At 38.1% G+C, this 26,556-nt stretch overlaps 1 protein-coding gene across 1 annotated transcript in view; it reads left to right on the top strand.

Annotated features, from left to right (window-relative positions):
- Positions 1 to 26,556, top strand: part of CSTPP1 (centriolar satellite-associated tubulin polyglutamylase complex regulator 1) — a 79,220-nt gene that overhangs the window by 25,635 nt on the left and 27,029 nt on the right. The window lies entirely within an intron of this gene.

Genomic DNA, 26,556 nt, shown 5'->3' with positions numbered 1-26,556 from the left:
TGTTGGTGAGGTTTTTTTACTGTAATCCTCATTTCTTTCAGGCTATTCAGACTCATTTCTTCTTGCAGGAAAGACTAGAACCATCTCTTAAATATAGATAAAACCTTGCCTTCTGGCTAAGCTTTGCAACACTTCTGCTTTTGATGAACAGAGTTTGCCAGACCGTGAATAAAGACTTTTGTGTGCCATCTAGATCTTTGGCAATTAAGCAATCACAGTTAAACATGGCAAAATCTGCAGTAAGCTGCTGAAGTAACTGACTATGCTATCTGTAACACCTTCCTCCCACTGAGAGGTACTTTGTTATGTTATAAATAATTTACTTTAGTTCAGGAATAATATTTTAAAGATTTGAGGTAAATTATATGATACTAATTTAACAGTATGCAGTAAGGACATACCTGTTTTGAGATCAGGTCATAGTCAGGGAAAAAAAAAGTATACTCCTAGACATATTTCTATGGGGAATTTAGAGATAACAGTGAAGAAGTCATCCAGCACAACTGCAGCTGTTAGTGGTAAACCATATTGAAAAATTGAGAAGAAGCTCTCTGATGCAGAGTATGCACTGCAGTACTTTCAGTGCAAGGTTTCATCAGGCTTCATTTATCCAGCACCAACCTCAGCCAGATGAAGGGCACCTGGATTTGTTGAAAAGAATGGACAAGTTTTAGCTTCATAGTATCTCCTTTCTCTTTAACTTTTAGTAGTTTTATGTGAGTATGGAAAAGGCCATAGAAGAAAGTGTAATTACCAAGATACTTTGAAGAGAAAGGGTAATAAGCACAGGAACAAAAGCTCAGCTGGATGTTGCTAAGCTCTGGTTGTGGCCTAAAAGGAGTTCAGTGTGTATTTTTCTAACTTTGAAGTCCACTAGCTTCACTTTTTAGTCTGGGTAAATAGTACATGTTTAGCTGTATATTTATACATCTACATACATTTTCTTTTGACACTAACCAGGGACAGAAATGGATCACTTTGGATAAATTACTGTCAATATTTTCTTCCACTTAGTCCAATTTCTATGGTTCTCTAGTCATAATTATAGACTAGAACCTCAGTATTTTTTATTTCAGTTTTACTTGCTATGGATTTTTTTTTTACTATAGCTGCATGAGGAACTCTTAACATTCATGGCCACTTAAGAATTAAACTCATTTAATGAGGAGCTGAACCTGTGCAATGTGGTGGGTGAAATATGGTCATTACACGCTCAGGCATAGAGTAGACCTAGATGTTTTTTCTTAGCTGTGTTTGCATGGGAAACCTGTGCTGAAGCAGACTCCTGAGAGGACCTGTGGACCCACAGAGAGAGGAGCACATGCTGCAGCAGCTTTGCTGGCAGGACTTGTCACTCCATGGGGGACCCAAGCTGGTCCAGTGCATTCCTGCAGGACTGTGCTCCATGAAAGGGACCTACTCTGAGCAGTTTGTGATGAGCTGCAGCCCTTGGGAGGGTATTATGCTGCAAAAGTTTGTGGAGGTGTGTCTGTGGAATGTCATATTGGAGCTGGGGAAGAGAACAAGGAGATAGAAATGGCAGAGACAATGTGTGACAAACTTCCTGGTCTCCCTGTGTCACTTTGGGGAAGGAATGTAGTAAAGAAATCAGGAGTGAGGTTGAGCCCAGAAAGAAGAGAGGGCTGAGTGGAAAGTTTAAGATTTGGGTTTTTTTCTCACTATCCTACTCTGTTTTCATTGGTAATAAATTCAATTTCATTTCCCCAAGTCGAATCTGTTTTGCCTGTGATAGTACCTGGTCAGTGATCTCTCCCTGTTTCATGAGCATTTAATTATATTTTCTCTTGATTGTCCAGTTGAGGGGGGGAGAGTGACAGAACAGCTTTGGTGGGCACCTGGTCAGGGTCAAACCACCATAAGGAGATAAGTTAGTTATGGAGTCCTGGTACGAAATTCTTCTTATGGTCATATACTATGCAACTGTGCTGTTTCTGAAATTAGTAGCAATATAGCTTGGGCTAACATAGGAATGTTGCTTTTGAGACCTGAACCTAGAATTTCTGCATTCAATGCCCTGTGTGAGGTGTATGAAGTGTTACTCATCAAATGGCCACTTTATGTCAATGGAATTTCTGTGTGCAGAAAGGGATGCAAATATACCCTTTGTTTTCTGCAGCACGATTCTTATCTGCCCCAGTTTTCTCTCTGGGTTTGTTTCTCAGCAGGGATTGCTCCATTCTTTGTCACTGATTTATGTCTGTGAAGAACTATGAAAGCATCTTTTGTCTTCCTTTGTCAGAAGTAGTACATTCACTAACTTCCATGTCTTCTAGGTTGTTCTTGGTTTTATTTATTCCTTTATCATAGAAGTGTTTACTGCTGTTTCCCCCTCTCTCAGTTACTTTACATTTCGTTCCAGATTTGAATTTCATGTTTTAGGAGTGGGTGGTGGCTTTTTCTTAATTTTCTCCATCTGTGGAGGGTATCCCTGATGAACGACATAAATACCAACCCTATGAGGATGTAAGTCCACCTAATAAATAACTTACATCAAAGCTTGTACCCTGGCTGGAGGGAAGCAAGAGAGAATATTAAAGATGTAAGATGATGCAATTTTGTGAGCTTATACAAACTCACAAACCCCCATATTTTCACTTCTGAGTGTGTAATTGGGATTTTAGAAAAGTAGACAATATTGCACAAATAAGTTAAGTGATTGCTTAATCTGGCTGGTAGCTGTTCCTCCTTGATGCAGGGAAATTTACTGCTTTGTCTGTCAGTCTTGACCATGCCTGGACTTGGAATGTGCATGTCATTCACCCAAGCAGATGCACCTAGCCATGAGTTCTCAAATATCCAATAATAGAGAAATCTGTCTGAACACAAGCAGTGCTTAAATGTAACAGTCTGTGTGTGTGCAGAGCCATGTATACAGTAACTGAAATGCACTAACATTACTGTTTCTCTTGGGAAACTGCTGTAGATGTTACTTTTCTACTTAATTCCTTATCCTTTTGAATTACTGGGAAATAGCTCTTCATGGAGAAATATAGCATATTTTATGTTATTTTTCTTTTATGTTAGCTCTGTTACTTGATGGGTTGGAGTTACCTTGACTTTTTAAAGTCCTTTTGTTTGGAGGCTACATTTATTTTTATTTTTGTCTCTGAATAGTAAGGGAAATTTACTAGCTTCAATAAATGTGATGGTTGCACTTCAAAAAGTAAAGAAAAATTTGTTGGTTGTGGGGATTGTTTGTTTGTTTATTTTTTCTTAAGTGGATTTCTTTTTGGTGATATGCTGGATCCATTTTACAGGATTTTCCAGTGGGTTTAGAAGCTTAGTAAGATGCAGACTTCTATTTTCAAGTATGCATAAGCATATCTGGGATTCCATGCATTGGGAATGTGATACCAGGACTAGAAGGAAACAGATGAATGTGATCCAGTAACAAGAAACTGAGATTTCTTGGTGAAAAATATGTCACAGAATTTCTTGTGATAGAATCATAGAATATCCTGAGTTGGAAGGGACCCATCACGATCACTGAATCCAGTTCCTGGCCCTGCACAGGACAACCCCAAGAATGACACCATGTGCTTGAAAGCATTTTTCAGATGCTTCTTAAACAGAAGCCTCTTGCTTCTGTCAGACTGTTGCTGTTACTACTTCCCTGGGCAGCCTGTTCCAGTGCCCAGCCATCCTCTGGGTGAAGAACCCTTTTCCTAATATCCAGCCTAAGTCTCCTCTGACACAGTTTCATGTCTTCCTCGAGCCTTGTCCCTGGTAACAAGAGAGAGGAGATCAGTGCTTGCCCCTCTCCTTCCCCTTGTGAGGATGCTGGAGACTACAATGATGTTTCCCCTCAGTGTCTTCTCCAGGCTGAACAGAGCAAGTGATCTCAGCCCCTTCTCATATGACTTTCCCTCCAGACCATTCACCATCGTTGTAGCCCTTCTTTGAACAATCTATAGTAGTTTAATGCCCTTCTTATATTGTGGTACCCAACACTGCCCCCAGCACTCGAGCTGAGGCTGCCCCAGGGCAGAGCAAAGTGGGACAATCCCTTCCCTTGCCTGGCTGGTGCTGCTGGGCCTGATGCTCCCCTGGACAGGGTTGGCCTTCCTGGCTGCCAGAGCACTGCTGACTCATAATGCACCTTCTGTCAACCAGGCCCCCTATGTCCCTTTCCTGTGGCACTGCACTCCAGCCTCTTGTTCCCCAGTCTGTCCACACATCCAGGGCTGCCCCATCCCAGGTGCAGAATCCAGCACTTGCCCTTGTTAAATTTCATATGGTTGGTGAATGCCCAGACCTCTAATTTGTTGGGGTCTCTCTGCAGGGCCTTTCTGCCCTTGAGAAAAGGGATTTGCCAGTTTAGTGTCATTGACAAACTTACTTAGTATTCCTTTGAGTCCCACATCTAGGTCGTTTATGAAGATGTTGAGAACTGGGCATAGGGTGGAGCCCTATGGAGCTCCACTAGTGAGAGATCAGCAGTGAGTCTGTTACCCCATTCACTATAACCCTTTGTGCCCTCCTTTAACTTGTACCAATGATACACAGCACTCACAGAGGTGGTTAGAGGACAGCTTGTGTTTGTTGAAGCATAATGATCAGTTAGCAACAGATTTCTCCCAGAGGAAGGTAGAATGGCCAGAAGTCTTGTTTTTCCTCTGCTTGTGCTTAAATTGACCTCTTGGAATCTATCTGACCTGCTCTTTTGAATTGTCTGTTCCTCAGGACTCTTTAATTAAAACTGTGCTTTCTCAGTTTAAACGGCCCCTGCAGAGTTCTGCTGTGAAGCCTCATAAGGTTAACATATGCCTCTCCCAACCCCCATGGCTTTCATGTCTTGTTGGTTCTCTGTTTTTAATTAAAAAGAAAGATTTTTCCTTAAATGCTTTCCAGCCAATTAGAGAAATTTTGCACTGAGAAACTTGTTCCAGGCCTGATGTACTGAGAAGTGAACAGAAAGCTCAGTCAGAACCATTGGCACTTCTTTTCTAGAGCCCCAGCTTTCTTTGGTGCTTTTCAACAGCTTTTCTCTTTTTTCTGTCTTTGCACCTCCCCCCCCTCCCAATTTAGAACTGCTTCCAGCAAAAATAGCTGTTGTTTGATACCTTAGATTTAGCACTGAAATGTAAAACTGCTGCAGAAAGTATGTTAGACTGTATTGCCTGAGAATCCTTTTTGCAGACACTTGCCTCCCCTTCAGACAAAAGGTACATTTACTGTTCATATTGAAATAAAATCTTATAAAATGACTAGGTTTCTTTCCCATTCATCACATGGTGTGATGGCTACCTCTTTGTTTCTGCACACTTGAATTAGGAAATTGGAAGTCTAGCTGTCTCTGGAGCTTGTGGAAAGGGAGGTTTACCACAACCAAGCACACAAGCTATGTCGTGAATTGAGAAGACTGGTAAGCCTCTATGACTAATTCTACTTCAGTTTGCCAGGAGGGCTAGATTCCTTACAAAAATTAAAGCAATGTCTTATCTATATTATTCATGTAACTTGGAGATGGAAAAGAGCTAAATGGACCACTGTTCTCCCAGCTCAGTTTTGAAATATGCTATTTTAATGCATTTTTGCTGACAAGATTACTTTCCTGAGGTTACAAAATCCCTTTCTTTGCTAGTGTCATTCTAATGCTTCCATATGTTATTCTTTATATTAAATTACTCTGCCTTTTTTTTACTCCCACCTTTGTAAGCTTTTAGACTATCTTCATTTTTAGCTTAGCCAGTCTCTGCTAAGTGAAATGTTTAGAACAATACAGTGATGATCACAGTAAATATCAGAATCTTTTTTTCTTTCCTTTTTGTTACTAAAACTAAATCAGATTTTTATACCATGTTATTGTAGGAAATCTTTTATGAATCAGTGAGGTCTCACAGCATGTCCTAAAGATAAGTTAGCTGTGTTTTCTGGAAATTCATTCTGCAGTGAAATAGCCTTGGCTGAAATGATTGATCTCTAACTTTACTCATGTCATAGTTCCTTCGTGCTACAGTTACAGCTGTTGCTATTTATGATTTATCAATGTAGCTCTGCCTGGAAGCACTCATGACTCTGGAGTATCATGACAAAGGATTTCTGTAGCTGGGGAGAAATAAGTGGAGGATTACATTTTAGAGATGGTGAGATATATCTACAAGGCATTGTAAGTTAAAACGTCTGCATTACATAGAGCTAAAATGCATTGCAGTAATCATTTGTAGAAGTGGGTCAGTGATGGAATCTTCAGCTAGTCTCTCCCTGAATTCAGTTCATGCCATTCTGTCAAGGCAGTTTGTGAAATTAAATGTAGTACACTGAAAATCCTTCTTGTCTAATCTGGTTTGGGTTTATTTTTTGCCCCAGTATTATATTTTCTTTTCAGCTGTCTCTGAGCATACACCAGCTCTTTTTAATATTCAAATGCTTTTTTTCAATTTAGTATTCCAGATGTGTATCTCTCTAGATTTTTTTTTAAAACCAGTAAATGGTTCTGTTTGTTTTCTAATGTTTTCTGGCTATTTTGTGTCTTTTGACACTTCTTCACTGGTTGTGTCATTGGCAAATTAAATTAATATGTTCTTTACTTTTTGTCCCAATTGAGCAAAACATTTAAATAAGCAGTAATCATTGTTGCATTCTGCTAAGCAATTATCCAAAATTCAACTGGTAATTATTATTACTATTTGCTTTGCAGTCCTCTGGCAAGTTTCCCATCCCTATGACAGCATTCCTATTCAAACCAACTGAAATAGATTTTTTTAATTAAGACTTTTTAGGTTCCAATGTAGTCTTGAAGAGTTAGTATTACAAATTGTGGGGAAGTTCCCTGGAACAAAACTGGTTCTAGATTGTTTGACCTGGCCTGGGATTCTGAATGCTCCATGTTTCTTATATTAAATAAACTTGGTCTACCTCTTCTGTCACTTGTGATATGTCTTGAAAGATGATCTGCACATTTCATATGCATAAGTGATCATCTAATAGAATGTCTATGAAGTCTTAGTTTCATTAATTAGTATGTTTTATGATATTATCTGATCTATTCCTCAGCAGCAGAGACGCTGAAAGGAAGAGGTAGAGAAAGTAGGTGAAAATCTTGATTTGTCTCAATTCCTTATACTGTGACTTTCTCCAAAGAGGTTTTATGAGAAGGGTCTCCGTGAAGCCCACATGTGCTTTCAGCCCAATGTTGGATCTTAGTCTGCCCTGAGAGATGAAAGCACCTAAACTGAGGAAATCATTATCTTCATCCCTTCTCTGTAAGCCCTAAAGCATACTTCTGCCCATGGTGTTGGCTTCAAGTGTGTCTGTGCTGTGTAATGCAATGTTTACATAGACAACTAAGCTTGGGGTTTGTGTTTCCGTATGGTACAATTCAGCACTATCTCAAAATACTGGCTTGGGACCTGGATGTTGCAGAGCTATATTGCTCTGACAGCAGCCTGAGCCTAGTTGATGTGTCTCAGCAGATCAGTGGACATAAGGGGAGTGTTGTGATGGTGTGTCTGCACTCATTTCTGTGGAATAAACTCTAGCATCTCTGTGTTGAGCTGCTGTGAGCACTGTAGCTGCAAACTGAGGAAGAAGACTGAGGATGGGGAATGTGTATTCAGCATGAGCAGAAGAGTAAGGACTCTCCTTCACACATGTAATTAAGTCTTCGACATAGCCTTGGTACTAGGAGTTACCATTTTAACTGGACAAATAACTATGTTTTTGTCTAGCTGCACAAAAAATCTCTGAACAAATAATTTTTGTCATTTTTCATCCCAGATTCTTCTTCAGCTTTTCTCTCTCATGGTCTTATTATTTATAGTTTCCATCACTACACATTCACTTCCTAGCTTTCCTAAATTAACTCAGCTGATTTATATAGTGTGCTCCTGATTCTACAATATGTATCTCATTCATTGGATTCAGACCTGACCTATATCTAGAAGTTTTTTTTCTGTTTGTTCATTGGGAATTTGCACAACTACAATTTCTGGCCCCCTGTTCTTCCACTTAATCTATTAGTTATACTCACAAAAGCTTTATATTCAGTTATTTTAATAAAATAAGCTTGAGAGTGCCATTTATTTCTTTTGAGGAATTGATTTTCCCCAGTGTTGTTAAAAAGACTGACTGATTTTCTGTTTCTATAACTATATTACTGAACTCTTCCAGTAAGCCTTTTCTTGTTAGGCAAGATAATTTGATCCTAGAAACTTTAAACCTATCAGGAAGTCCCTACTTTGCAATTTGTTTTGAGGCCTTGGTTCCATTCAGTATGTCCATGTTTGACTAAAGTGTAATGTTGAATTAAGTACAGAAATTCTTGGATCCTTTTAAAGTTGCCTTACCTCAGTCAACATCTTGAAGTCTGGTTTAAATCAGTATGATCAGGTATAAAGTTGTATATGATGCAAAGGATTGTTGGCTTACTCTTTGTTATGCCTCTTTCAAGGATCCTAGATGAGTATCAGTAGAAGTGATCTGCATGCATGATTAGTACTTTGATATGCTACTACTGTGAAATGGGGATAAGGTATTACTATGGAAAACCTGTAATCTGCAAATGAGTTATGAAATGTAGTCAGTAATATTTATAAGTTAAGCTTGATCCATTTTGAATTTGTCACAGGACATGACTGTGGTAATGTACAGTCTGTGATACCTTCCTTCATTACCTAGTCTCAGGGTGATTTGCATTCTGTGATCCTACCAAGCATGACTCTCATAACCTCTGTTGGAAAAATGGAGCTTTCCTCATCTTGGATGAAGAGATACTTAAATATCCATCACTTCTTGACCCCTTTTTCTCTTAGAGCATATCCCATAGGATTCTTCCAAAGAGATCTCTGAAGTCATTAAAGTATGCTCTCCTGAAATCCGGGGCTGTGGTCCTTCTAATTGCCAGGTAGATACATTTCTGAAACTTTTATAAAATGGTTTTTCAGGTATAAAGAAAAATACCTTAGAAATGCTTCAGGCACAGGAGAAGCTTACACAGAAGTTCACACTTTTCTAGACTGCAATGTTAAGTTAGCCAAACCCCAAAAATCCGTAGGATAAAAGCTTTGCTAATTTTAGTGCTCACATAGATACTTGTCAAATCCTGTCTTCTCTGAGGTTTTCCTGCATTAAGATTCAGACCCAGAAATAGTCAGCTAATTTAATGAATTTGTACAGATTCTCCAGTAGAACTTGGGTAATATTTGTAATGCAGTAACCTGGTGTTTCTCAGTAGAAGAAGCCATAGCACCAAGGGGGGCTGGAGAGTACATGAAGTACACAATAAACCTAAAGGAAACTAAACATTTGAGAAGAATTTTTTTTTCTGTTTGGGAAAGCAAGTGTGTGAGATTCCAAAGTGTTCATTTTCTTAGAGGGTAAGGAGAGATGTCAGGAAAGGCAATATTGTCCTGAACAGAATTTTAACTCTTCCCCTTTAGTTCCTTTGTGTTGTAGGACAAACTCATTGAGAATTATCTTCATCCCTTTCTCTAGTCAGCTCTTTGCCTGTCCATTTTTTTATTATTTATCTCTGTTTTGGTCATCTGTTTGTCAAATATTTGTTTCCTTCCAGCTATGGTATCTGCTTATCTGTTACCACTTTTCTCTCTACTCTTTCTGCTGGAGTTAAGGTATTACATATTCCAAGTGCTCATCTAGTCTTCATTCAAATTTCCCTTACATAATTCCCAGAATAACTTAAACATTTTCTGAAAAGAAGTCAAGCTGTCAGTTCTTTTTGCATGAGTTATCTCTGCATCACTATCTGATATCAGAAACAAAACTTTTTCTTTATTTTTTCTTTCTCATTCCCATTCCCCATGCTGCTGTTAGGTATTTCTTCATTCTGCTGGCAGAGGCAGAAGGATAGGTGTGCTGTGAGAAGTTACAATGCAATGCAAATGCTAGTTAACATGATTAGGATAACCAGTAGTTAATATTGCAGCTTATTCCTGAAAGAATTTATTTTTTTCTGTCTACTTTGATTGGAAACTTTTCTTATCAAACCCTTGAAATGACTGAGCAAGTGTAATTGTCCTTAAGGTGCTGAGAATTGTCCTTAAAGCTGAGAAGTGTTTCATGGCTTTCTTCTGTGATGGACAGGACCTCAAATGTGATGTCTTAATTTCAGAATGATGATTATTGATAATACTTTTCTGTGCCTACTCTCTAAGGATCTCCAGGTATTTTTCAGATATTAAGGATTGAAGCTTCCCAAAAATTTTGACAGTACTATTTTCATTTAACAGTTCCAGAAAGTGAGACAGGGAAATGGAGCAATTAGCTGAAGTTTCCATAGTCAGAGTTCAAGATGTTTAGCCTTTTGATATATTACTCCAATTTTATATACTAAAGTTATATTTTTTACAGATACAGGATTGCTTTACTGTGAAACAAGTAGGAAAATACACATATGTTAGTATGAAGCAACATTGTCTACATAAATTGCAAGAATCTGTTGGTTTTTTTAAAATGTTTTGAGTGTACTCGTCTTACTCAGAATGGTGGCTCACTGTGCATGAGCTGTGTGGGATGATGCAGGATGTATTTGTAGTTGTTTTCAAGTTTGATGTTACAGCCCCCTTTGCTACATGCTTTTCTCAACAGAGTCTTTAAGCAAGATAGAAATCAGTTTAATTAACATACGCCATCGAGTTCATCATCTCTGTTGTAGAACCACATGCTCAGTATTATTCTCCTGACAATTCTTTGCTCTTCAGGGGGGTAAGGTTATTTCTTGTGTGTGCAATACCTGTCTGAAAGTGTGTACCCTGTCTGAAAGTGTCTTGGCTCATAAGCAGTCTGGTGCTTAGCTGGTAACTGTATCACTTAGAAAGCCAGTCTTGGTGTACAGAGAAGTTGCTGGCTTCTAAAGTAAAATTGGCAAGAGATTATCCCTTTATCCCTTTTGAAGAAGCTCAAAATAGAAACTACTTTATATGCTGAAGTAAATTCTTTATTCATCTTCCCTTATTGTAAATTCAGACTCTTTTCTTTTTATACAGAGGTTGCAGTCTTTTGTTGTTTTAGCTTAGCTTCAAAGTACTAGCTAGTAGAGTCTTGTTCAAGCATGTTGCTCCTCAAGGGACCGACCACCTTATAAAATAGCAGACAGTTCTTTCCCCTTAGGTCCAGTCTACTAGGCAAGTTGCATACAATATCTAGTGAAATATTTCTTAAATATATCTGTTCTGTGAAGAGCCATCTTCTGAGTTCTTTCATTTAAAGAGTAAAACAATGAAGCTTAGAACCTGATCTGGCTATGTCATGTCTTGCTATTTTTCTGGAAAAACAAGCTTAAAAGCTGAACTCTGGGTCTCAAACTCAGCAAAGTGGGATTTTGGCATTTGCTCTCAAGAGGCTGCTCCATGGGAAAGATGAATCTGTGCATGGTGTAGCTAAAGCCAAAACTAAAGAATACCTGCTGAAGCATGTCCCTTTTTTGCAGAAGCATGTCCCTTTTTTGCAGGTTGTGTTCATCATCTCTTGTCCTGTGAGTATACAAGTTTGATGCCCAAATTCAAAATCTGATGCACTTCTTTGGTATTCAGCAGAGTGTGTCTCATCCACAGGGTGGTTTTGAGTAGTTCAGATGGGCTTCTGGTCACTATCCTTCTCCTGTTTTTTACACTAGGAGTTTAGGTAGAACAGCCTTTTCATTGAGGCTCTAAATTCAGAGCTTGAGGAGAGACATAAAAATTAAGTTTCACTCTGCATTTCAAACATTTTCTGTTTTCTGGATCAGTACGTTAAACCCTTAACAAAATGTGTCTTTCTAATGATGCTGTGTTAATTTATTCTGGCACTCAATATTCTTAAATAAAGAATCATGAGTAAAGTTGATGAATACATTTTAGCAAAGTTTTTTATTCCATGATGCTTTTTGTCCCTTATAAATCTTCCCTAGCTTTTGTATCTAAAGTATCCCATAAGCAAAGCAAAGGGAAATGAATATTGCATTAAATCTTAGTAGACTAGAGGAGTTAAGAAACAAATGAATGGTTGCTGAAATCTAATTAGTAATCTCTTCAAGCATTTCCTTTGAACCCCAGCTAAGATATCTTGCAGAACTAATATTAAAGAAAAAAAAGGCTAGTAAAATGTTCGTTATCTGTTTCTTGGTAACTAAACATTGCCGTCTTTAGCAGATTGTGTTGGGTTGACTCTAACTGGATGCCAGGTACCCACCAAGGCTGCTTTCTCACTTCCCCTCCTTAGCTGGAGAATCAAGAGAAGAATATAACTAAAGGCTTGCAGGTCAAGATGAGGAGTGGGAGAGATCACTCACCAGTTACTGTCATGGGCAAAAATTTGACACGATTTGTGGAAATTAATTGTATTTATTACCACTTAAATCAAGAGTAGGATAAAGAGAAAACCAGATCTTAAAAACACGTTCCAGCAAGCCCTCCTTTCTTCCTAGGCTCAGTCTCACTCTGGATTTCTGTACCTCCTTGCCCCACCAGAGCTACAGGGGTATTTCTGCTCCAGTGTCTGCAGCACCTCCTGCCCCTCCTTGTGCACTGACCTTGGTGTGAGAGCTGTTTCTCTCACACAGTCTCACTTCTCCCTCCAGCTGCAGCTGTGCAGTTTGGGGGTTTTTATCCCTTCTTAAATATGTTATCCCAGAGGCACTCCCATGGTCACTGACTGGCTCAGCCTTGGCCTGGGATGTGTTGCTCTTGGTTCAGGCTGGCATTGGCTCTGTCACACCTGGGGGTGAAGCTTCTTAAAACTTCTCACACAAACCCTCCCTGCATCTTCACCCACTACCAAAACCTTGCCACACTAACTCAACACACAGATGCAGCAAATAAACAGGGTTACTAAGGGAAGCAGTTTTTAAAGAAATAATACAGCTAATGAAAGCTTTGTTTGTTATTTCTTTTGTCTTTCTCTGTTAGAAAAATGAATCTGGAGCATCCCTATACACACACAGGGCCTGGAGCTTTGTTTTGCAAGGTCTTACGCTGATTTAAAATAAATTCAATTACTCCTTATGTACTTAAAATATTATTTCTGATAATAGGCATGCTTTGGGTGTATGTAAAGGCAATTCCTAGTCAGACAGCTGATACTGAAATAGGGGTTTTAACTTTTTTTTCTTGGTGCCAAGTAGAAGATGTCAGTATTTTCCTCTGTTCTCTGCTGTCCTTGTTGTACTTAGATTTGCTGGAGCAAATATGGGATAAGCAAGGAAACTCAAACTGGCCTGAATCCTAATCCTGTTAATCCGTATCTTTGGCAAGTCCCTTAATCTCACTGTACCTGCATTTTTCTATTTATAACCTGGAGTTACACCTGTTGGATTGAATTAAGTAATCTTAGGACATACAAGTGCTGGCTGGATCAATAAAACTGAGAGGATTTAGCTAGCTGTATAGATCAAATTTGGCAGAATCAACGCCTTAAGGAACTTTCGCTTTATTGTCAATGATAAACAGCTAATGTTAGACAGATGCATGTAAACTGGTAACTTCTTTCCATTGAAATAATGTAACTCTTTTTTGAATACAAAAGAAGAGTGATTCAAACATTGTAAACATTTGAAATGTAAAATCTTTAACATAAAAAAGTCTTTAATATCAGTCTTCTCTCTGCCCCCCCTCCCCCAGTTCAGACTCAAAGTTTTTTCCTGTGGGAATTTTCCTGCCTTTTAACAATTCTTAGGATGATATTAAAATCAATTCTGGAGGAAGGCAGGAAAGGCTTTTTGATAGACAGAACTGGATTTCAAGAGTTATATCTATTCATGTGAAAACTAACCAAACCTGCAGAGAGTAAATATGAAACTGGCGGCTCTGTTTGTTGTGGTTTGGTTGCACAGGATTGTCACACACAATGTACAGAATCACTTTGAAATCTTTCAGACCTGGAACAGATTCAGAAGAGTGTGAGGTGCACCATTCTTCTTAGCCCAATTGTTAACATTTGCTCCTTTGCCTTTTCTTACTCTCATTGTGTTTGAGCATTTGGTAAATGTTTAATAAAAAATTAAACATTTGTATCTGTTGGTCAGATACATCCAATATTAATTTGTGGATAGTTGTATGTTTCTAACTGGTACAAACTGAACACATAAAAAAAGTAAAAATTCAGATTAGGGAAGTGTCATCATACAAGCAAATCTGTCTTCATTACCTTTTTTTTTTATTTTTGTGAACATTTTTTATGTGTTGGAGATACAGGTAGAGAAGAATTTTACTTTCTATTCACTTATGACTACTCTACAGGGCAGTGATCTCACTGTTATGTCAGTTCTAAACAATGGCTCTAAGGTATTTTTAGAAGAAGCTTTAGTGTTAAGTTAATCTAATATTTTAAGCAGCCTCAAAACGATGGATATTTGCTTGCCAGTAAGTTAACTCACCTTAAAAATTTATTTGTCTTTTAAGATCTTTTACATTTACCATAGCAAAAGGAATTTACGTAACTCCTGAAGTTACACAATAGTGTTAATTTTGAAACTGGAGCATGGTGGTAATTGTAGAGAAGCCTGAATCCTTAAGGAGTTAACTGTGTCATCAAACATAGTCCTCACAACCTAGGAATGTGATTGTTCAAGTTATAGCCAGAAGTTATTCCAAAATCTTGTTGTCAGACTATAGTAACTTTTTTGAGGAAATACAGGCAAAAATAAATAAATACAGAAAAAATTAATAAAGAATTAAATAGATTGTACCTCTGTAGAAGAGATGATTTAAGGAAAACATCAAGAGAGTTTTCTTCAAAATACTGCAAATTTCAGTTATTGAGGTATCCAGAAGTGACTTTTCTGTTCTTCAGGAACTTTGTTCAGATCACTTTGAACTTAAAATGGTTTCAAGTTAAATGCAGATTTGACAGATATTATTTTCCTTGAGGCTTAAAGAAAAAATTGCATTTTGTTTGTCTTCTTTGATGATTTTGAGGAGAAAGAAAACCAAATAAGCAAAAGTGACCACACTGAGAAAGAATTGTTAATGAAAACATCTCACAGAACATACCTTCAATTAAGCCTCTGAGAGTGACTCCCATCTGCTGTAGTTGGAGGTGCAATGCAGAACTTCTTGGGACTTGAATGCAGACAGAGCAGCTTGTAGGCTGCTAATTTTTCTGGACAAGAATGTGTTTTCCCTTTGCTAACTGGAGAATTCTCCAGATATACTCAGTACAGTGTTCTTCTATCCTTTCACTACTTGTACTGCTATTTTTAAAGCTTAGTTTTAACTCAGATCACTTTCATAATTAGATTTCTCTGAAATCTTGACATTGGATTATCTCAGTGGGATGATCTGGGAATCAATTGGGTGACTTTTCACAGAATTCAATTTCGGCTTTAAGTGAACTACTTCAAATTCTACTAGAGTCAATATATTTGAAAATTGTTGCAGAATTTGTTCTCCCATTTCTGCATGTGTAACTATATAATTATTTTCCAGTTACATTAAGGTACAGGTGAGAACTGAAGGGATACTGTATTCTGCACTTTTAGCCTGGTCTGGATGGTACCTCTACCAAATATCCTTTGGTTATCTTCTACAGTTTTAGCATGTGACTTCTATGCCTGAGAGCTAGAAGACATCTAGGGACCAATAAACATTGTGACAGTTCAGTTGTTTTGTGCATGCACATTGTTGCAGGCTTTAGATTCACTGAATAGACAAATTCTGATAAAACTACTGCATGCAATCCCCTTGCTTCCAAGTACCATTAAATGATTTGCAAAGGGCTACAAGCACCGTGACAGGAGCTTGCAAGGCAACAAAAGAAAGGCAAGTTCCTTCACTGGTTTTGAAGGGGCTTCAAAGTTCCAAAGTATTTTAAATTTTTGCTTGTTGAAAAGTCCCAATTCCACAATGTTTTACCTGAGTCACAGGTGAGTTTGAAGAAGCTGCCCAGTAACTACATTGTCTGTATAGGCTTTGTCTAACATGGAGGCGATGGTGTTGCAATAGAGATGTTTTTAGGGAGTGGGGTGAAGCATGCTGTATTGCAGTATTTGTTAATGCAGCCATTTTTGATTAGAAGTGCATAAGCAGGTTAGGGCACGGAGGAGCACCTGTTCCCTCACTGAGTGTCAAAGCGTTTACCCTTTGTTGATGAAACAGCAGAGTATCTGTGTGTGAGTTCAAACGTCTGAAAAACTGGCAGCTGGGTTTTCTCCACATAAAATTGCAAGCATTCTTCTCCAATCATACTAGCCTCCTGTGCATTCTCTCTTATTTGCCTCAGTCCCTCCCTGAAATCTTCTATGTTGAGGGCAGAGTCTGCCAAAGAAAGCAAGAAAAGCAAATTCTCCCTCTGAAGACCTGGTGTCATTCATTAGTATGTGAGAAGGGTGATTGTAAATAAACAACAAATTATTTTGAGTTATGTGTAGTATTAATTCTAGTAATGTATACAAGGACATGCAGCTGACTGGATGGTAGAGATGCCATTAATGTTTAGAAAGAACTTATTCCTGAACCCAGTTAAACGCTTGACACTTTATCCCAGAAGCCTTATTGTAACAAGAACAACTGACACTATCCTTATCTTAGCATTACCTCTAGTGTCTCCTTGGTTTTATTCAGTTGATCTTAACAGATGAAAGAGAACCAAGAAAGTACGTGTGTGTCCTGTAGAGTTGTCCAGTACTCAGTTAAGTGTTGTTGTTGGTAATGCATGTTATGATCCCACACTGTATCTTTAATATAAATAAAGGAAATACACAGAACTGTATGTTCCACCCCACAGTGCAAGTGGATTTCCCAGGAATACTTGCAAGTTGAAACCTGTTCTTTAGAAATTGTACATTCATTACCTTGGAAGCAATATATTTTTTCTTTCTTCACAATCATTTTTAAAAATGGCTTTAAAACCAAACCACCATGCTTCATGTGACTATGAAACATTTATAGCTGGTTTATTCTACTTTGCACTGGGAAAAGGCTCAGCATTTAAGGTATCCTAGTGATTCAGTTTTTTGTGGTAAGAGCTAGACAGGAAAAAGGGACCTATTGTGGTCGTATGCCTAAGATAAATTGGAAACTGAAGATGTTGTCTTCTCAGAATTGAATGCATCTGAGACTTTACTAATGCCTTAATTAAATCTGCAGTACCATGTCAGCATAACCTGATCTAATTGCTGGCTAGTGAGGTACTGCCTTCTTGCATCCTTCTCATGGCAGCTCCAGCACTTGTTCCATCTTGTGCTGATCTGTCTCAGCATGCTAAACTGGCAGCAAACTATTCAGTACTTCTGCTGCTTGAGTTAGTTTTCTCCCAGCACGGCACATTGAAATGTGCCAGTGCAAGGTCACAGAGAGGTGGAATGCCAAGTGTGGTACTCTGCACCCATGGCTGAACTCAAACTGCCAGCAGTTCCTGCGTGCAAAAATCCTGTCATTGTCAAACCTGACCTTAAAATACAGGCCATATTGCTTTGTATTGATATTTAGCCTAGTCTGGTTAGGTAATGTACTGAATATATTAATATTTTGCTTTAAAACCTCCTTTAGAGAGTAATACGCTTGTTGCGTTTATAGCCAGAAAGTGCCATTAGGCCGTGAAGTTTGACCTGTATAGCACATCATTAAACTTCACTTAGTAACACCAGTATTGAGCCAAAACACTTTTGTCTGACTGAAAAATAATTTGCATATCTTCCAGAAGGGCATTCAGGTTTGATTAAGTCATGTGAGCCTGAAGGGGCCGAAGGGCCCCTGGGAAAAATAGCAGGAGGAAGCAGTCAGCTGCCGGTGCTGCCAGAGCAATTAGGCTGGCCTGCAGCCCGGTCCCCATGAAGTACTGGGTTTTCATGGGAAGGAGGGCTTCTGCAAACTGCCTGCTCTCAGACACCTTCCTCAGGAAGGCTGAGCCACGTGTAGTTCTTTTGCAGACAAGCAGTAGGGTGGCCCTTGTGCACACTCCACACTGCTGCTGCTGAGAGGAAGTTGCTTGTGAAGATAGGAGGGCCAGGTGAGAAATTGTCCTGACAAGAGGAAGGTTGTTTATTGGTAACTTGTGTGTTTTGTTGGAGGTCAGAATTTACTGAGACTTACTTGATTTTGAACTGAAACATCTCTTTGGCTGTCTGTAAAACCACATTCCTGAGTACACTACTGCAATCTCAACTTGTGGCAGTCTTTAATAGTGTGATTATCTTCACCTGATTTTTTTTTCTTTTTTTTTTACTTTATGAAAATTATGGGGTTTTAAGTGTTTCAATCATATGTTAAAGTCAATTCCTTATTCTTGCTTTTGACAAGCTAAGTAAATTATCATCTTGAGCCTCTCTCTGTAAGGCATGTTTTGTAAGCACGTGATCATTCCCACAGCACTTCTCATTCCTTTTCAATTCAACCATCATTCCAGATTGGTCAAGTACTGGTAACTGAGCCTCTCTACTTGACATTGCTGTGTTTACTCATCTCAGGACCATATTATTCTCCTAATTGCATTTTTCTGAGCGTTTCTGGTGACCACCTTTTTTACCTGTCTTTGTTGTAACTATGTATGCAAGTGGAGCCTTCTGCATTCTTTGCTTCTGGATAGAGTGTTTCATGTATGAGGCTCTAAGCTGCATGTGAGCTGACTATGCCCATGAGGTTTCACCGTGTTACTACTCACTCCTTTAAAATTTTTAGTTTCCTCAGTGTGTATATGGCTCACAAATGTTACACTTAATTCTTTTTCTCTTCTAGGCCATTAATTGAAAAACTGCTTTAAAATGTGGAACTGAGGAGGTATTCTTGGGGATCCCAAGAGAAATACATCTCCTCATCCTTATTTTGAGATGTAACAGTTAATGTAGTTAGCTGTTGAGTAATTCAAAATTTTTAATCAGAGGGTTGTTTGTATGAAGGGTAATATCTCAGAAAACCTAACTGGTTTTTGATGCTTTTTTATAACTAGACTTGTGTTTCCTTTGAAAAGATTGCTTAATTCACCAAGACACTTTTCTTCATCTTTCATAGCTATGAGTTATTTACTGATAAAATGCAGTATTTCCTGTTTGAATACTTTGTTTGGAAGTGCTATCAGGGTGGCCATGGTACAGATGCCCAGGTTATCTGAACTGGTACTACTGCTACTACTGGTGGCAGTACTTTAAGTGTTATTTTGACCCTGTCTTTGCTCTCATCAGTACACTGTGTGCTCTTGTTGAGTAGACCCTTCACTCAGAGTAAGCCCCTGTCTTAGAATTTTTAAGTGCTGAAGTGACTTCAGCTTTTTTTCAGTCCTGTAAAATTTCCCAAGTGTTTCAGGCTTTGAAAATCACTTCTCAGTAGTGCTGAGAGCTTGTCAGCCAACCCTCTTGAAAATTCTCACAGAAATTATGAACATCTGCTTTTAATTTTTTAATATGTTAAGTACCACTCCAATACTGACATCCCCGCAAATTATCATTGGAATGGAAAATGTTTTGGATTTTGCAGAAAAAGAAGGATGATATGTATCAGATGAAATACAGTACATGCTTTTTCTGAACACTACTTTTTCCCCCCCATGTAGCAAAATGTCAAGAGGACTATCATTACCACAGTTTTCTCCTGATATGCATATCATTATCTTTCTCTTTTCTCCCTGATTTTTTTTTACCAGCTTCATTTTGTTTCTCTTCCCAGTTTTCTGCAAATTCCTGGCTTTTCAGTATTATTTGCTACTGTCAGATGCTTTTTTTTTTTTACATTATTTGATTTATTTTTATACTGCTTAGGAATCTATGAAAGATTTATGCTAATAGTAGATGAATTTAACTTGACTCTTCCACTTGAAATATATCATAAAAGTATTTAAAATATTGTCAATGTTTGGCAGAGAACTTAATCTCTTCTGCTATCTGAATTTCATCTTGGGTAGGCTGTGCACCTTTTGGAAAGGAATATATCACAGAATATGCTGAGCTGGAAGGGACCCATAGGGATTGCTGAGTCCAAATCCTGGCCCTGCACAGGATCAGCCCCAAGAGTCACACCCTGTGCCTGAACACCTCTAGAACACTGTCAGGCTGGTGCTGTGACCACTTCCCTGGGAGCCTGTTCCACTGCCCAGCCACCCTCTGGGTGAAGAACCTTTTCCTAATATCCAACCTAAACCTGCCCTGACAAAACTTTAGGCCATTCTCATGGACCTTGTCTCTGGTCAGCACAGAGAAGAGGTCAGTGCCTGCTCCTCCTCTTCCCCTCACAAGGAAATGTGTGATATTTAATCCAAGTAAAGTATAATACAAAAATGTGTCAATAAATATGTTTGGCAGCACTGTGACAATGAAATTGGTATGAAGTATGCAAGAATGATAAATGTTATGAAGTAACTAAGAGAAAATCTGTAATAGCATAATGCTTCAAAATAGTGTTTGCATAATGAAGTGTTGATATAATTTATACAGACTTGAGGTAGTTTTCTGCACATTCCTGATTTTAGCATTTTTTTACATTTACAATGTTGTATTACTGTCATGTCTTTAAAGAGCTTTTCCTTAAGTTTTTGTTTTTGGGGTTTTTTTGAGATAAACAAGGACTTACATTACTGAAATAATTGATGAATTCTAACAGCCTTCTTACTCCATGTACTGCCATGTATTCCATGTGCTGAACAAATTCCATAGCAAGTGTTTCTTCTTCGTTAATTTTCTAAATTGTGCATAAAATCAGGTAACAGCTTGGACAAAACCTTGTTCTATTCTTTGCATGACTTCCAAAACACCTGAAGGAGTAAATAGGGAAAAAATTCAGTTTCAGGTACAGGAATTTGTAACATAAGATCAAAAATTCAGTGTTTAGGCAATCTTATAAAGTTTCTAAAAAGGTTATTTTCTATAAATGGATTTATCTCTGCTCATCCTTATTCTATTGAGTGGAAGGAGAGATTCTTTTAAACTGTGGAGATCCAAAAGCAGGTTTTTCAGTTTACTCAAGTTAGAGTGGTTTGCTGTAATGATGTTTGCCATTTAAAAAGCTGAATAATAAGTCTTCTAAATGATAGAAGCTGACAGCAAAGGCAAAATAGGCCTTATGTTGGCATGTCAGTTCAACTGTGGGTGGATTTTCAGAATTTTGAACTCTTTAGCTATTAATAACCCACTCTCCCTGATAGTTATGAGTAACTCTTGAAAAAAATCCACCCAAACCAACAAACTCCAAAACTTCAAAAGAGTATGTACTCCCATTACTAGTAAAGAAAATTGACTTGTCTGGAATACCTTAAGGCAAACATGGCACTTTTGAAGAAGATGCACCTTTCCAAGTCAAATACATAAACGCATAAGAGGGGGTGGAACTAGCTGCACTAATGACTTTATTGCCCAGAGCAAGGGATGTTCCAGTGTTCTTTAATAAAATGCAGTCTCTGATGCTGCAACATAGAGGCTTATACACCACTGCTGAGTGCTAAAGTGACTGGTTAAAGATTCATTTGTCCTTAATTAAATGACCTTAAATTTCTTCACACAGTGGCTATTGGAAGATATAATTGGAGGCACCTGACCCTTATTCACTAACTTTAGTTCAAGATTTTACTCTCATAAGAGATTCTTCAGTAGATAAATTCAGAATGATTTATCCCTTTAATGCTCTAGCTTTAATAACCATAAGCTATTTCCTTAATGATTTAGAATTGTGTGATGCAGGAGATAGTTAAGCTTACTCTCCAGGAGATTAATTTCCTGCTTTTGCACTGGCATTGACTTCTTTTTTTTAACAGGAATATTATGGATTTCAGTAATGTTTTCTAATTGCAGCTACTATAATTTATAAAGCATTGTCTGTCACTCTCTTGTGTGCTTTGGAGGTAGGGACATGTTGTGGATTGCATTCTGAGGAAGGTGATGCTTTGCTTTCAGACTGTGGAGAAGAGTTTGCCTGGGAGTCCTGTGGCCAGCTGTGCTGCCAGGTGACTTGCAAGGAAACTGCTTCTGCTCAAGGAAGATAACCAAGCCTGTGGCCAGATAAGGACTGTTAGGTTGGCACTGGTGAGAGGAGTACTCCTTGCCTTCCTCTCTACTGATTTTCTTCCTTTCTTTGTGGAGGTGCAGTTGGCTGTGTGGTGAAGACAGCACAGAAGTGATCCAAACTAAAAATAGCCTGTAAAAAAAATTTCTTTTCATTTTCATTAGTATTTGTCCTGTTTGTAATGAGGCTGTATAGGCAGCTGTGCTAGAATAATGGAGGGAGTGGGAATGAAATGTAAGGGAGAATAAGACTTCCCTTTGCAGCAGAAGACCCTGTATAAAATCTATGTTTATATTACAGCTTTGTCTGATGGTGTTATAAAAGGCCTGCTAGGCCAGGCCTGCTCTTAACACTATCAAACTTTTCTTCCTCAGAAAACAATTTATATATAACTTCAGATCTCTTGTTTACAATTGTAGCATAAGCCATCAACAGCTTGTTGTATTTGTCTTGTCTGGCTTTAACTGCATGTGGAAGAGTGGGAGCCAAAGCACAAAGATGACTTGTTTATTGGCTCACATAACATTTTACTGAAAACATCCTGCTTGCAGGTATTTCTAGTGTTTTCCTGAACTTTCCATATAAAAAATATTATGGATGCTTAAATGACAGATATACAGATATTAAATCCTCTATGGATAGGTCCTCGCATTTTTTCAGTTTATTGTTCTTCTGTTCATCCCAAAGTTGACAGATTATTTTTTTCTATTTTTTCCAAAAGCCCACTGGTACTACAGCCAATGAAGTAGCTTTATTCTTTTTCTTAAGTCTCTGATGTATGTTATAATTTGCTCTACATACAGAGAAGAGTTTGAACAAAACTATGCATGTTTTACTCAGACCATAGATGTAATGAAGTTGCTTTGACAAGCAACTTTAGTATATCTCTACCCTTCTCAAACTGTGAAAAAGGCTCTAGGGGAACCAAGAATGTTTGCCAAAACTGCTTAGCCAAATGCCTAAACATATCCTCCAACCACACTCATAGTGTTTGAGCACAGCAGACTCAGACTGAGTCAGACTGACAGTGTTTCTAGAATAATTCTGTTTCAGATGTTAAAATTAGTGGATGGATAATGAAAGCACCTTTGCTGACTGCAAGTACATTAGAATAACAGAGCAAAACACACCACTGCAGACAGTCAGGAGACTAACATTAATCAAAGTGTTCACTGTATTTGGTATTGAAGCTTCCCAAAACAAACAAAACCACTGAAAACATTGTTCAGGCTATTACCAGTGGTTCCTTAGTCTTGACAGTACCAGCTCAATTCAGAGCCTGTTAGCCTGAGGATTCTTTCTCTTTACTAAGTAGGGCTATCTCTAGCACTCATCTTCTGAGCATATCCACTTGCAGTAAAGTGCCTTCGTGTGGCAACACTTGAAAGCCCTTCTTCAGAATTTGTTGTGCCCTGTGTTTTAACTGAGCAGTTTCTATTAAAACCATTTCTGCTTCCCTTGCCTGTTCTCTTCTTCCCCTCTTCTCTACCCTTCTTTTTCTTGAGTGACTGTAGGGTGAGAAAAGAAGCAGTTTTGCATTTCAGTACACTTAATGTAGCCAAGAGGTTTGTTCATTGCCCCTTTGTACTTTCAGGCAAACGAGAAAATTTAGATTAATAGGTTGTTTATTCTTTTGCGTGTTCCTCAAATCAAAGACACTGGATTGCATTATTAAAGCAGTTTTGTGTGGCAGGCTTGGAACTGTCCTCACTGAGCTGTACATGAAGAAAAACTATTGCTTTTCATCCCCCACTCATTATGCAGATTGGCACAGGAACACTGTTAAATGTGGTATCATGTACTATCACTTAAAGACCTTCCTTCTGTACAGCTAATGTTGGACTCCAATTTCGCAGGATGATCTGTCTTGGAACAGACAAGGAAAGCCCTAGAAATAGAAACACATATGTCCTTAAATTTTAAAAATTTAATACTAATCAGTTTAATACACAGAGGTTTTTTCAGAACACTAGTGACTGTCTGCTTTGCTGTGCTTTTAAATCTCTTAATTGATGATTCAGGTCATTTGTTTCTCATCCCTTCAGTTAGCAATAATGCTTAGTTTGAGCTTTAGCAATAATCTACCCAGCCAAATTAATGAAGAAAATTTTCAGTATTTTGAGTCCAGAGCCATAACAGAAGGATCTAGCTAGTGTTGGGTAGCTGACTTAAATGCATGACCCTGTGCTGTGGATGTTCTATGCTGAATAGGCAGTCATGTACTCTAGGTCTCTGAATACATTAGGTACTCTAATTCCTTTTTCATTCTGTGACAGCAGAATCTCTCCTGACCCAAGGCCTTCTGCTTTCAAAGTCAAAAGTCTGAGGGACATAATTTAAAGAGTAGAGGAGGCAATTGTGCCTGTCTTAAGTAAATAGGAGGAAACAAGTTTCTTTGCCTTATTGTTCTGCTTAAGCTCTAGCTCATGTTCAGAGCAAGAAAGCACTACATTCATCATCTTATGAAATTGCAAGGCTTCTGCTGTGTGCAACACACCAGTATGGCTGGGTGCACAGTGGGAAATAAGCAGTGTCACAGTTACCAGACTGGCTGAACCTCTGAGCTTTCCTTGTGTAATATCAGGTATTCTTCAGTGTCAGACCTGATGCAGGATGAAGCAATTATGGTTTTTGTTATTGTCTTCTGCATTCCTGATTCTGCAGTCCCTTTTCATAAATTAGAATCCTTTACTTGGTGTGATTGAAATGTACATTCTCTCTGAGAAACCAGTGCTAGTATCTCCAAGTCTCCCTAGAGAAAAGTGTTGAAAGCAAATGTTATGTAGGTTTGTTTATAAGGTACACTGTCATCTTCCACCTGAGGATCATGTAGAATTTCTCCAGTCACTTTCTGATTTCACTTTGCTATGTTAGTTTATATTTGTATCACAGATCACTGGGTTTTCCCTGTCAGGTAACCATTTTCTTTCTCCAAGGGATTTCGAGCTTTCTGGGAGTTGAGAGTGCCAGTACTTTTTTTTTCTAGGGTTTGGTTTGTTTGTTTTCAGTCTCTGCATAGAAAAGTGATGTGGTTTTTCTACCTAAAACGTGTGAATGTACTAGTGTCTTCTAACTGCTATAGATACTGGGGATAGTATCAATTTTGGTCCTTTTATAACTTTTCAATTCTCTACATTGTTCATTCATGCCATGTTTTCTATTCCCATCAATGCTTGTAAGCCATGATAGCCAAGTTTGTAAAAGAATTACAGATCCCTATTTATAATGTTATATATCAACTTTTAACATGTTATAAAATGCCTAAACATGAATAATTAGACCACTATGTTCTTCTCCTGTGTTCCTACACTGGGGAGAAAATGTGACTGGGTCCCAGATATCCTGTGTGCAGCTGTGTGTTTCATCTGTGACAAATATGACAATCACTGAGCTGAACATTGTCACTTTTCTGAGAAAAATCATAAATTTTTATCTTTCTGCTTAAACATTCTAGATACTATTTTGCCTGCTTAAATTTACTCCTTAATTCATTTTTTTTTCCTTACAGCTTTTGGACATTTTTGAATCAGACATTGCTGTTTGGTTATATATCATTATCAGTAATCTTATGTTGGTGACCAGTAGTATTCTCACTTAGAAATACTAAAATACCGAAAAGAAGAAGAATATATTGTACTTACATTTTCTAGTCAAAACTCTTCTGTTCCTATTCCTATTTTGCATCTGAAGGCACATTACTGCAGCAACAAATTCGCTCCTGCATCTCCACATATTCCTGCTATACAAGACACTTCTAGCAGTTGGATGGTTTTCTTTTTGTTTCCTAATTGGTATAATGGAAAGTATTTTCAGTGCGTCCTTTTAAACATCTAGAATAGGTAACATTTTTACTCAGACATTGAAATTAGAATCTAATCTGTCTAGCTCTGGAAGCTTTCAAATCCACACTGTATATATGGAAAGACTTTAGAGTAATACAGACAAGCAGTTCAAAAAGAAAAGAAATTCAAAGAAAAGCTAATTAAATTTCCAAATAATTCACTGATTTGTTATTTTAAACCTTAACTGCAAAACAAGTAATGATAATCTTCCTTTTGCTGTGGCAGTGGCTGCAGAACTGCGTGTCCCTCATTCAGCAAAAGTCTGTTCTGGTCACAGCTGTGTATACAAAGCTGCAAGTGAAAATGAGATGTACACATAAAGGCTCTCAGTCTATTTCCCTTTGTGGCGCTCATCTGTTTGTTCTTTACCAAACCCCAGAAAACATCCTCCTAAAAGGAAAGCACAAAAGTAAATAGTGAGAAGATTTGTTTTTTTCCTTGATAAACATGTCATGCAAAGTGACTTTCCAAACATATCCCATTTAGTGGAGATCATTTAGAAACCTTGAACCTCATCATTGTTTGTTGCCTACAAGCATGACTCCTAAAGGCCCCTATTCTTCCTGTTTTCAATTCCAGGATCAGTTAAGTCTTATTTTGGCACATGGGCCCATACTCTCCAATCCAGAGTCACTTTCTCTATTTTTCTAGTAACTGAGGAACTGTCTCTTGCATTTGTCTGCTGAATGTCTCTGAGGATTCTTAGAGATGGGATATTTTTTGCTTTCCTTTTGGATCCCCTATGTGTTAATAATTTCATTTAATCTTGAATCTCTTAAGAGCTAGCACTACTAGTTTTGGAGCCCTTAGTACTGCATGTAGGTGGGGACTTGGCG

Source organism: Melozone crissalis, unplaced genomic scaffold (genome assembly GCF_028551555.1).
Source record: "Melozone crissalis strain CALT ecotype California unplaced genomic scaffold, PUWL_Pcris_2 ptg000018l_1, whole genome shotgun sequence".
NCBI classification, from domain to species: domain Eukaryota; kingdom Metazoa; phylum Chordata; class Aves; order Passeriformes; family Passerellidae; genus Melozone; species Melozone crissalis.
Note: the sequence above shows the minus strand (reverse complement) of the source record. Positions and strands in the feature narration are given on the sequence as shown.